The sequence below is a fragment of the Pyrus communis genome, chromosome 16 (assembly GCF_041283825.1).
Source record: "Pyrus communis isolate YQ-2024b chromosome 16, ASM4128382v1, whole genome shotgun sequence".
Taxonomy (NCBI): Eukaryota; Viridiplantae; Streptophyta; class Magnoliopsida; order Rosales; family Rosaceae; genus Pyrus; species Pyrus communis.
The window spans coordinates 21,066,103-21,078,728 of record NC_142580.1 but is presented as its reverse complement, the minus strand read 5'-3'; positions in this window follow the sequence as shown (position 1 = coordinate 21,078,728).

Sequence of the window (12,626 nt, the reverse complement as noted above, 5' to 3'; positions counted from 1 at the left end):
GGAGATGTTCTCTATAATAGGCCGAGAGCTACGAGTCATACACAGTACCTAAAAAAAAACAAGGAAACAAACAAACTAAGAATTTGAAATAAGAATGCACGAAAAACAAAATATAAAAATAAAGACAAAGGATTAGCAAAGTTGCCGGGGATTAGGAGGGCTTGCTAAAACCTTCTAAATTGACTTAAAAACATAAAAACTAAATTAAAATACTCTTAACAAGACTACTATGACTCAGAATGGCTTTGAAAAACTCAAATTGTCTAAAACAATCAAATTGACTCAAATAGAAGCTAGAACTTGATTTAGACGAATTTGCAATTGTTTATCACTCCAAAAGCTTTAAAGATACACAAATAAAACAAATACGAATGATTAAGACTTTAACAAAATAGGGGGGGGAATTGTGGTTGGACGATATTAAATTAAAAAGACAGAATATAATTGAAGGCAAAATGTAAATATGAATGTGATAAAAATATGGATGATGGAATAGCTAAGGGGTTCTTCTCCACACATGTTACACTTGCAATACAAGATTGATTTTCGGTTGGTCTTTCGATAAATTATGAAACTCAATGCTCCAAGTTAATTAGGTCCGCTTAAATTAACTTTCAAATTTCCCTAAATTCATTGGATTGAATGGAATACGCATTACAACCAAATTATTCTTAATCAAAGTCCCTAACTATGGAATACGCATGATAGAGACATTCAACAAAGATCATTAAGTTCAATGAAAATTATAAGTGTTGACGAGGCACTCGTTACTATGGAATACGCATGAAACTTATGCCAAGAATTCGTTTAACGCGATTGTTTATAAGCAACCTCCACTACTTGTGAATATAAGTTCATAACGATTAGGTGAAACTCACTTATATTCTAGCGTCATATTCATGCATGAAAATTAAGCTTGCAATCTTAATGAACATACATAAATAATTTATCAATCAAACAGTTAAACGAATTGAATTCACAACTTATGAAATACCAACCAAAAGTAATCAATTCATATTGCAAATATAAACATAGTTTCGAATCACCCCCTAGCTAAAGGGGGTTTAGTTCCTCATAACTTTGAAATCAAAGAAACCCCTAAACATCCTAACAACTCAAACTTGAATTGTATGAACGTTTAGGCACTCTTCTCTTCCATTCTCATACGTACAAAACAAAGAGAATTAAATTTAAACTTTGAAATCAAAGAAACACCTAAAAATTCCAACAACTCAAACTTGAATTGTATGAACGTTTAGGCACTCTTTTCTTCCTCGTTGTTGTAGCACAAGGTCTAAGTGAGCTTTGGGGATTATGTGAAGTGTTTTGGAGGGATGGGAAGTGGTTGGATAGTGGCTGCAATGAAGGAGAAAAACTGCACAGAAAATGGAAGTGTTTGTAACTGAAAATGTGTATGGAAGAGTGAATGAATTTTGAGGAGTGTTGGATGCTTATTTATAGGTGAAATGGGGGAACAAAAGAGGGAATATTGCAGCTAGGAGGGGATGAATGATTATGGGTGCATGTGTTTGGAATAATGAAGGGGGAATGTATGTAATAAAACAACTAGGAAAAGTTATGGAAAGTTGGAAATGGGAGTGGGAACTCACGGCATTGTTGGGTTGTTTATGGGAGAATAAATGTATGATAATGGCTAAATAATTAAAGGGAATGAATGGGAGTGACACTAGGTTGGTTATGCATGTGAATGCAAGGAGGAAAGCTGAAAATGCAAGGGAAGCTCACGGCACAATGTTGTTTTGCTTCTTGAAATGCATGTGAATGCATTTGAGTGTAATATGAAAAGAATGACTAATTAATGTATGTAGGGTTGATATGCATGTGAATTAGGTTGGAAAGAGGTGGAAGTGGAATGTTATGCAATGATAATGTCTTGTAAAGATGCTAATAAATAATGCATGTAGGGTTAGCTAGGTTGGCTTTGTTTGGGTGCATGTATGTTAATGGTGGTTTTGCATGTGAATTGATGGATTGTTTTTGATGGAATGGATGGTTCTTTGCATGGCTATAAGGGATAGAATAAGAGAGAATGGGCTAGGCCCTTTGTTTTATGTCCAAAGTGAAAATAAGGCCTTCAAATTCGTCCAAACTTTGGCTCCATGGATAAGCTATCCAATCCATGCCCAAAAATGCTCCAAATGGCCTCAAAATGCACTTTCTTGCTCCCTAAGCCCTTAGAACCTGAAAACACACAAAAGAAGCATAAAGAACTAAAATAACTAAAGAAACATAACGTAAATGTACGAGAACAAGCCATTTAAGTCGCATGAATATGCTCCTATCAGCCACTACCTTCTCTTGAATCATTCTTCTTGGTGTACAAAGTCCTTTGAAGAATTCAACACCATCTAAAACTTGCTGTGTTGCACCAAGAATTGGAATAGCATTCTGCACCTTTGGGAAGGCTTCCACGATGTCCTTTTTACTCTCTTCTTGGTTGGGAATCAAAAACCTGCTAGGAAAATGGACATTAGGTGGAATAACATCAGAATAACATGAAATTGGGATGTCCTTACTTGTGGTGGGTGGTTTAGAGGGCTTAGGGGGTTGCGGCAAGGGTTGTTCTACCCTTGCCGTGTGCATGTCTTCTTCCTCCTCCTCAATTAGCAGCTCCTCATCCACTTCTAGGCTATGTTTGGACATTTTTAGGTCAGCTTCAACCTCCATAGCACTTCCCAAAGTGATAGCATTATGGATTTCAAAATCTTCCTTCGAGTTTTCAATAGTTGAGTTGGAGAGTTCACATTGCTCTTGAATTTGTTTCATGAACTCCATAATCTGCCCAATTTGCTCCTCCAATTTACCCAACTTCTTGTCTTGATTTTGTTCGTCCTGCGTCAAAGAGGTTAGTAATTGAAAATTTTTATCATTCTCCATGGACATACTTGAACTTGATTGGAATTGTTGTGGTGGCTGCATAGATGTTGTATAGAACTCCTCATATGGTTGCCAATATGCTTCTTGTTGAGCCTCCTTGGCTTGATTTTGTGACCCCTGTACCAAAGAATTTAATTCATTAAGAATTTGATTATAATCTATTGACGAACTTGAATTTAATTGAGCATATTGCATATGAGGTTGTGGTGGCTGCATAGGTCTTGAATAGAACTCCTCATATGGCTGCCAATATGCTTCACGTTGAACTTGTTGAGCTTCCCACCACATAGAGTTGGAATGATCCCTCCAATCTCTTTGTGGACATTGATTGGCTTGAAATCCTTGCCTATATGAAGCACCAAATGTAGGGACACTCTGCATTGTGGTCCTTTCGGCATACGACGACAATTGAGAAGTAAGATTTGCCAATTGAGCTTGAATGCTAGCAAAATCCATATCTTACTTCTCTAGTACCTAAAATCAAAGAAAGAGAACTAAATCAAATATCAAAAGTAACAACAAACAAAGAAAACAACACTAAGTTAGAAACTAAAATGAAAACAACTAAACCAAAAAGAAAAGAACCAAGGGATTAGCAAAGTTGCTAATCCCCGGCAACGGCGCCAAAAATTTGATGCTAACTAATTAAGCACACAAATTAAAACCCTCTTTTGACAATTGTAGTAAAGATGCAAGTAGGGATCGTTCTAGACCGGGGATTAGGAGGGATTACTAAATCACTTGGAAACTGACTCAAAAACGTAAAACAAACGTTAAAAACACTAAACGAGACTCAAAGAATACAAAACACTTATAAACGCAAACTAAGACACTTTCTAACTAAATTAGACACTAAAGTAAAGGGGGATTGAGGTTTTGACGAAATTAAACTAAATGCACAGATTGTAATTTAAAGGCAGAATGTAAATATGAATGTGATGAAAATATGGATGAAAGCTAGCTAGAAGGTTCTTCTCCACACATGTCACACTTGCATACAATTTGATTTTCAGTTGGTCTTTCGATGAATTATGAAACTCAACACCCCGGGTTAATTAGGTCCGCTTAAATTAACCGTCAAGTTTTCCTTAAGTTAATGAATTGGATGATTGCATGCGACAACCCAAAGCATTCCCCACAAGTTCCCTACATGAATTGCATAATAGAGATACAAGCAAGAATCATTAAGCATCATGAAAACTATAAGTGCTGACGAGGCATTCGTTACTATGATTGCATGAAACTTATGCCAAGAATTTATTTAACGCGATTGTTTATAAGCAACCTCCACTACTTGTGAATATAAGTTCATAACTATTAGGTGAAATTCACTTATATTCTAGCGTCATATTCATGCATGAAAATTAAGCGTGCACTCTCAATAAACATACACAAATAAGTTATCAATCAAGCAGTTAAACAAATTGAATCCAAAATACATGAAATTCCAACCAAAAGTAATCAAATCATATTGCAAGCATAAACATGGTTTCGAATCACCCCCTAACTAAATAGGGATTTAGCCTCTCATGTTCACAACAAGAAAAATAAAATTGAATTTAAACATAAAGAACAAAGGATGGATTACACCTAGACTGCCCAACGATTCCACGTGAATTGGTGCGCGTCGAAGCTCCTCTTTTCTCTTCTCCTTGCTGCGGCAGATTGGTTGTGGTTGGTTTTTGGATGTGTTTCGGGGTTAGGGATGGTTTAATGGTGGTTTTTGGATGTGCTTGGACGAAATTGGGAAATAAAATGAATCAAAACACTTTAAAACATAAACTAAACAAATTCTAAACACTAAAGAACAAGAAAGTAAAGGGGGGTTTTAAATTGACTAGAATTGAAATAACAAAACAAGTTAATAAACTAAACAGATTGTAAAACGAATTTGATGGAATGGATGATAGAATGGCTAAGGGATTCATCTCCATACATGTTATACTTGCATAATAAAATGATTTCCAATTGCATTTCAATAAACCATGAAACTCAACACCCCGGGTTAACCGTGATGCACTAATTAACCTTCAAATCTTCCTAACGTTATTGAATTGGATGGGTTAGCGCATACAACAATTCAAAACATTCCCTACAAGTCCTCAACATGAATGCATAGAAGAGATACAAGCAAGAATCATTACGCTCTATGAAAATTATAAGTGTTGACGAGGCATTCGTTACTATGGATTGCATGAAACTTATGCCAAGAATTTGTTTAACGCGATTGTTTATAAGCAACCTCCACTACTTGTGAATATAAGTTCATAACGATTAGGTGAAACTTACTTATATTCTAGCGTCATATTCATGCATGAAAATTAAGCGCGCATTCTCAATAAACATACATAAATAAGTTATCAATCAAACGGTTAAACAAATTGAATCCACAACTTATGAAACGCAATTAGAAGTATTCAAATCAAAATGCAAGCACAAACATATATTCGAATCACCCCCTAACCAAGGGGGGTTTAGTTCCTCATGGTACAAAACAAAGAGAATCAAAGAAACACCTAAACATTCCAACAACTCAAACTTGAATTGTATGAACGTTTAGGCCCTCTTATCTTCCATTCCTCATTCGTACAAAACAAAGAGCATTGAAATTAAACATTGAAATCAAAGAAACACCTAAACATTCCAACAACTCAAACTTGAATTGTATGAACGTTTAGGCACTCTTCTCTTCCTCTTCGTTGTAGCACAAGGTCTAGGGATAGTTTGATGGTGTGAATGGTTTTGGGAGTGGTGGAGGAATGGAAGAGGAGTGGTGGAATATGGAAGGATGGTGTTTGGATTGTAAGGGAGGACTCACGGCACAAAGGTGGTTTATGGTCTACATTTCTGCAATGGATGAAGTGTATGAATGGAATGGATGGACTTTGTGAAGGGCACGGCCCCAAGGGACCAATTTCTGTTGTGAATGAATTGTGTATGAATGAGTGTGAATGAATGAGTATTTATAGGTGAAATGGGGGGGGAACATGACAGCTAGGTTGCATGTGCACATGTTGGTTGAATGATTATGAGTGCATGTGGCTGAAATAGCATGTGGAATGGCTGGAAATGCAAGGAGAAGGCATGTGCACGGTTTTGGGAGAGAATGGGAGTGCAAGTGGCTGAAATGTTAGAGGAACAAGTGCATGTGGCTGCATTGTGGTGCAATGATGGAGGAACAATCTGAAAATGCAAGGTATGGCTGGAATGATTGTGTTTGTTTGAATGTGCATGTGATTAAATTAAAGGATGCAAAGTAAATAAATAATGAATGCATGTGTTGAATTATGAAGATGCATGTGCAATGAAGTGGAATGACAATCTGAAATGGGATAGGTACCCACGGCAATGATGATTTCTGGTGGTGTTTCGGGTGCATGTTGAATGAATGATTTCTTGGTGAGTGGATGCATGTGTTGATTAAAGGGGGAATGCAAAGGAAAAGCTAGAAATGCATGTGGAGTGGCTGCAAGGTGAATGAATAATGAAATGGGAAAACATGTGCAAGGTTTTGGTGTGAATGATTGAATGTGCATGTGGCTGCAATGGAGGAGGAATCCTTCAATTTCGTCCATCCTCTTGGCTCCAAGCATATGATATCCATTCCAATCTCTAATTTGCTCCAAAAGGCTCCAAAAGGCATCATTTTGCATACTTTGCCCTTAGAACCTGAAAACACACAAAAGAAGCATAAAGGACTAAAATAACTAAAGAAACATAACGTAAATGAACGAGAACAAGCCATTTAAGTCGCATGAATATGCTCCTATCAATTACACCTAGACTGCCCAACGATTCCACGTGAATTGGTGCGCGTCGAAGCTCCTCTTTTCTCTTCTCCTTGCTGCGGCAGATTGGTTGTGGTTGGTTTTTGGATGTGTTTCGGGGTTAGGGATGGTTTAATGGTGGTTTAATGGTGCGGCAAGGTTGTGTGGTGGTGTAGGAAGGTGTGTAAGGTGGTGGAGAGTGGTGGAATGGCTGCGGCAGTGATGGGGGAAGGCTGCAAATTGGCTAGGATGGAAGGAATATGCACGGATTATGGAAGGAAAAAAATGGAAGAGAATCTGTGATGGTGGCTGCGGGATGGAAGAATGGTGTGTTAGGGTGGCTGCGGATTCAATTAGGTTTTTTTTTTGATAATTAGGGTGAATTGGTTGCGGCTGTGATGGAGAAAAAATGAATGGCAGATTTGCGGCTTGGTTAAATGAATGGGATCATGGCTGATTAGAATAAGGAATATGGTATAGAATATTAGGGTGAATGGTGTGCCAAAATGCATGGCAAAGAAGACTAATCCTATATGGTGGCTGCGACTTTAGATTTTCTTTTTGGTTTCTTAGGTTAATCATCAAATGGGGGGCACGGCTTAGATAAAAATAAAATGGGACGGTGGCTGCATGGTAAATAGGGTTATTAGGGTGTGACGACTAGCTTAGGAATTATATATGGTTTAGAAAAATAAAACCCTAGCTTATTAAATCAAAGGCTTACAAAAATTAGGAAATTAAATAAGAAATATAAAGGTGCGGCTAGGATTGAATTTGGGAGAGAAATAGGTTTAATTCAGAAATAAAAGGGCAAGGTGCGGCTAGGGTTAGGTTAGGAGAGGGAAATAGGGTTTAAGTGAATGACAATGGACTTAAATACCCCCCCTTGCACGGCAAGGGAAGGAAAAGAAAGTGCAAGGGCACGGCTTGGGCTTTAAAGTGGGCTAGGGCCATGGTTTTGTGTCCTAAAATGCATACAAGGCCGTCAAAGTGGCTAGAAAATACGGACGTTTAAGTTTAGGAAAGGTTACCAAAATGGGAAACTTAGGGTTAACTTTCCTACTTCAAGTAGGAAACCTTGTTTGAGTAGGATTCCTCGTTTTGGTAAGAATTCATCGTTGGAGTAGGAATTCGTCGTTTCTTCAAGTCTTCAACTCATTCATTCCTCTTTCGCTCCAAAATACTCCAATTTGCATCTTCTTGCACACTTTGGCCTTATAATCTGAAAATACACAAAAGTGGCCTTAAACACTAAAATAGCTAAGTAAACACAACATAAATGCACGAGAACAAGCTAATTAAGTCGCATGAATATGCTCCTATCAAGCCCAGTAGCACAAAGGAAAATCAACAAGTGGAGGAGACCAAAAGAAATCCTGCTGCCCAGTTCAAGAGTAGCACAAAGGAAAATCAACGAGTTGGAGGAGACCAAAAGAATCCTCCAGCCCAGTTCAAGAGTAAGCCTGTGGAATCACCATGATCAAAGCCTCAATGCAATCACCAAGGAGAAGAGGGAATTTACTCTCCATAACCAGATTTGCGTCCCTAAACTCTTCTCTTTGTTAGTTACATTCTGCCATGTTTAGTATGTTTAGTTGTTGTTTGTGTGTTTACTTATGTTTTGTGTGAATCTATGCTTAAAACATTGAGGACAATGTTTGATTTAAGTGTGGGGGGGTAACTAAATATATTTGATGCAAATTCGTTGGATTTTATCACCCATAACTTCAAATGTTGTTCCTTGCTGTTTTAAGGTGTTTTTAAGTTGTTTTAGAGTGTTTTAGTATGTTTTGTTTTTATAACTCCGAAAATCACATAAAAATTTGAAAAACTTGTTTTAAAAAGCCTAAAAAGAGTGTTTTGAGTCGTTTTTGTGTGTTTGTGTCTTAGGGTACCTTCCAACACAATGATAAGGATTTGGTTTGTAGTTGCATGACTGTTAAAAAGTGTTATAAACATAGAGAAAAGTTTGATTTACTCTTGGTATATGCTTGGTTATGGTTATAATGTATGACTTCACATGCAATCATAAAAGAAAAATTCGTTTTTGTAACATGCTTAAAGGAAGGAACTCAAACAAACGCTACAACCCTGTGAGACTCGAGCCATTACCTTCGTTGGAGAGTTATTTTCTGTGATTCTTTGTTTTCTAAAGTTGTTGCATGATCTCATTATTCCTTGCTTGGTTGCTACTTAGAATGCAATTGTATCATGATAGAACTAAATGCTAGAACTTATATCCGTTTCATTCAAAGCATGACATTGAATTGCATAACATATATCAAGATGAAGTTGTGTAGTTGCCACCATAACCAAATAGCCTTGCTTCCCATATTTCGTATTTGTCATTAGTTTTAACCCCGTTGAGCCTCGTTTAGCCTATTTTCTTTGCTAACCACATCACCCCTTACCTAGCCTAGATTAGGACCATCTGTACCCTTGTTCTTGAAGCATAGTAAGCATGACGGATAATGAATTCCTTTTGATTAATATGTTGCAGAAAATAAGTGTGGGGGAAAGGATTTTTGTGTGTATGTATGTGCCTAAGTCTTAAAGGAGGCACGGGAAAAAGAAAAAAAAATGTGAGAAAAAGAAGAAGAAAAGAAAGAAAAAGAGTGAAAATAAGTGAGAATGGACTCACAAGTGTGATTGTTGAAGAAAGGGCCCAAAAAGTTTGAATATGGCCCTAAGTTTTGTGACTTCCCCTTGGGTGTTCAAAGTTGACTTTTGCGTTCTAAAGGGAATTCTAAGTGCCTAATTCAATACTTTGCTCACTATTGCTTTAAGAATGTTTGTTTATCCTTCACCTTTCATTGTTAGCCAATACCCTAGCCCTATTACAACCCTTTGACTTCTATCTTGATTGTTATGTGTTTCAATTTGTGGAGTTTGAACTTGGTATGAGCTTATGGTGTCACTGGTTCTCGATTCTAAGTAGTAGCATTCCATTCATGAGATCATACCTAAAGATGCTTATTAACTCCAGAAATTGCTCTCTTTATGATACATATATGTGAGTGTTCGTTTTCATGTTTACATCAATCTTCTCACATATAACTAAGTTAGGGTGTGGAGTTAGAAAATCTGTGTGAAAAGTGAGTGCATATCTTGTAAGGATTTGAGGGAATTCCCTAAGGCATGTTACTACATTCAAATCATGGTTTTAAATGCTTAATTGTGAACTAGTATGTGGTGACTATGAGTAAGAATGTACTTAAGTGTAAAGATGGCTAAAATCTGTGGGAATAATGATTTTTAACTTGTCATGTGCATTGGAAATCCCTGAGACGATTGTTGGAAGGTGTAGGTGGTGTTTTGTTCGTTTTGTCTAGTTTCGTGTTCTTTTGTTGTTTTGTTTTGCTTGAGGACTAGCAAAAGATAAGTGTGGCGGTATTTGATAGGAGCATATTCATGCAACTTAAATGGCTTGTTCTCGTGCATTTACGTTATGTTTCTTCAGTTATTTTAGTACTTTAAGCTATTTTCGTGTGTTTGTAGGTCCAAAGGGCTAAAGGAGCAAAAAGATGCATTTTGGAGACTTTTGGAGCACTTTTGGGCTAAGGATGGATAGCTTATGCTTGGAGCCAAAGTGTTGGACGAAATTGAAGACCTAATTGAAGACCAAAGTGTTGGAACCTTGTTCCCTTTAGTTTTAGGACATTTAAACCTTTCCTATATCCTTAGCCATGCATAACATTCCAACATTCCACTCCTTCATTTCAGCCACACTCCCACATATCATTACTTATCATCACCACTTATCACATATCATTCACCACATATCATTCACCACTTATCATATCATTCACTTATCATATCATATCATACACTTATCACTTATCACTTATCACAACAACAACCTTGCACATGCACATTCATCCACCTTTCTCCCAAAACATCCACATGCACCCATAATCATTCACTCATCTTTAATCCACATGCATCTTCCATAAATCAAATCAGCCACATCCACATGCACTTATTCCACTTCATCATTACACCACATTCTCTCTCTTTAATCCACATGCATTCATCATCATTCACTCTAGTTTTATATTCACATGCATTCCATCCTTTAAAACATTGCACATGTACTCCCTTTAATTAATTAAGCCACATGCACTCCCATCCATTTCATCATTGCAGCCAACACATGCTTTCACATGCATTTTCAGATTGTCCCCTTGCACATGCAGCCACATATTCATTGCACATGCAATTCCAACCCACATGCATCCTTTAATCATTCAAACATGCAGCCACATTCCCTCCTAGCTGTCATGTTCCCCCCATTTCACCTATAAATAAGCATCCATTGCATTCATTCTCATTCACACTCATTCATACACATTTTTAGTCACAAACACTCTTCCATTTCAGAATGTAGACATCAAACCACCCTTGCCGTGCTCTCCCTTAAAATCCAAACACCATCCTTCCATTTTCACCACTCCCCAAACCATTCACACCATCAAACTCACCTTAGACCTTGTGCTACAACAACGAGGAAGATAAGAGGGCCTAAACGTTCATACAATTCAAGTTGGAGTTGTTGGAATGTTTAGGTGTTTCTTTGATTTCAAAGTTTAAATTCAATTCTCTTTGTTTTGTACGTATGAGGAATGGAAGAGAAGAGTGCCTAAACGTTCATATAATTCAAGTTTGAGTTGTTGGAATGTTTAGGTGTTTCTTTGATTTCAAAGTTATGAGGTGATTCGAAACTATGTTTATGCTTGCAATATGAATTGATTATCTTTGGTTGGAATTTCATAAGTTGTGGATTCAATTTGTTTAACCGTTTGATTGATAACTTATTTATGTATGTTTATTGAGAATGCGCGCTTAATTTTCATGCATGAATATGACGCTAGAATATAAGTGAATTTCACCTAATCGTTATGAACTTATATTCACAAGTAGTGGAGGTTGCTTATAAACAATCGCGTTAAATGAATTCTTGGCACGAGTTTCATGCTCATCATAGTAACGAATGCCTCGTCAACACTTATAGTTTTCATAATGCTTAATGATCTTTGATTGTATCTTTATTGTGCTGTTCACGTAAAGGACTTTTGGAGAATGTAGTGAATTGCGTTGCGCTAACCCATCCAATTCATTAACTTAAGGAAAACTTGACGGTTAATTTAAGCGGACCTAATTGACCCGGGGCGTTGAGTTTCATAATTTATCGAAAGACCAACTGAGAATCGTTTTATTATGCAAGTATAACATATGTGGAGATGAACCCTGTAGCTAACTTTCCATCCATTCAATTCCATCAATTTGTTCTTTCTTTTCTTGTTTCTGTTTTCATGTTTAATTTAACTTGTTATTCAATTATGTTAAACATGTGGAACTAATTTCTTTTTAGTTAGAGGCGAATTTGAAGCCATGGACATATGTTGGTTATGATTTGATTTACTCCAGTTATGAATTCATGAACTTTAGATGTGGTTTACTTTTCTGTTTTGATTAAGAACTTGTTTATGTATATGGGTTGAGGGTCGACACTTAATTTGCATGCCTAAACTTGATGCTAGGATATAAGGGAATTTCACCTAATGGTTATGAACTTATATTCATGAGTAGTAAAAATCGCTAGTCACGATTGTGTTTAAGTAAACCCTAGGCTGGATTAACATGCGTATTCCATAGTTATGAATGCCTAGTCGATGTTTATGATTTCCGTTGAACTTAATGATCTTTGTTGAATGTCTCTATCATGCGTATTCCATGTTAGGGACTTTGATTAGGAATAATTTGGTTGTAATGCGTATCCCATTCAATCCAATGAATCTAGGGAAATCTGAAGGTTAATTTAAGCGGACCTAATTAACTTGGAGCATTGTCATTCATCGTTTGTTGAAGTCATAACTGGGAGTCAAATTATATGCTTATGTTCATGTGTGGATAAGGAACCCTCTAACTAGTTTTCTCATCATTTTATTTCATTAATTTCGT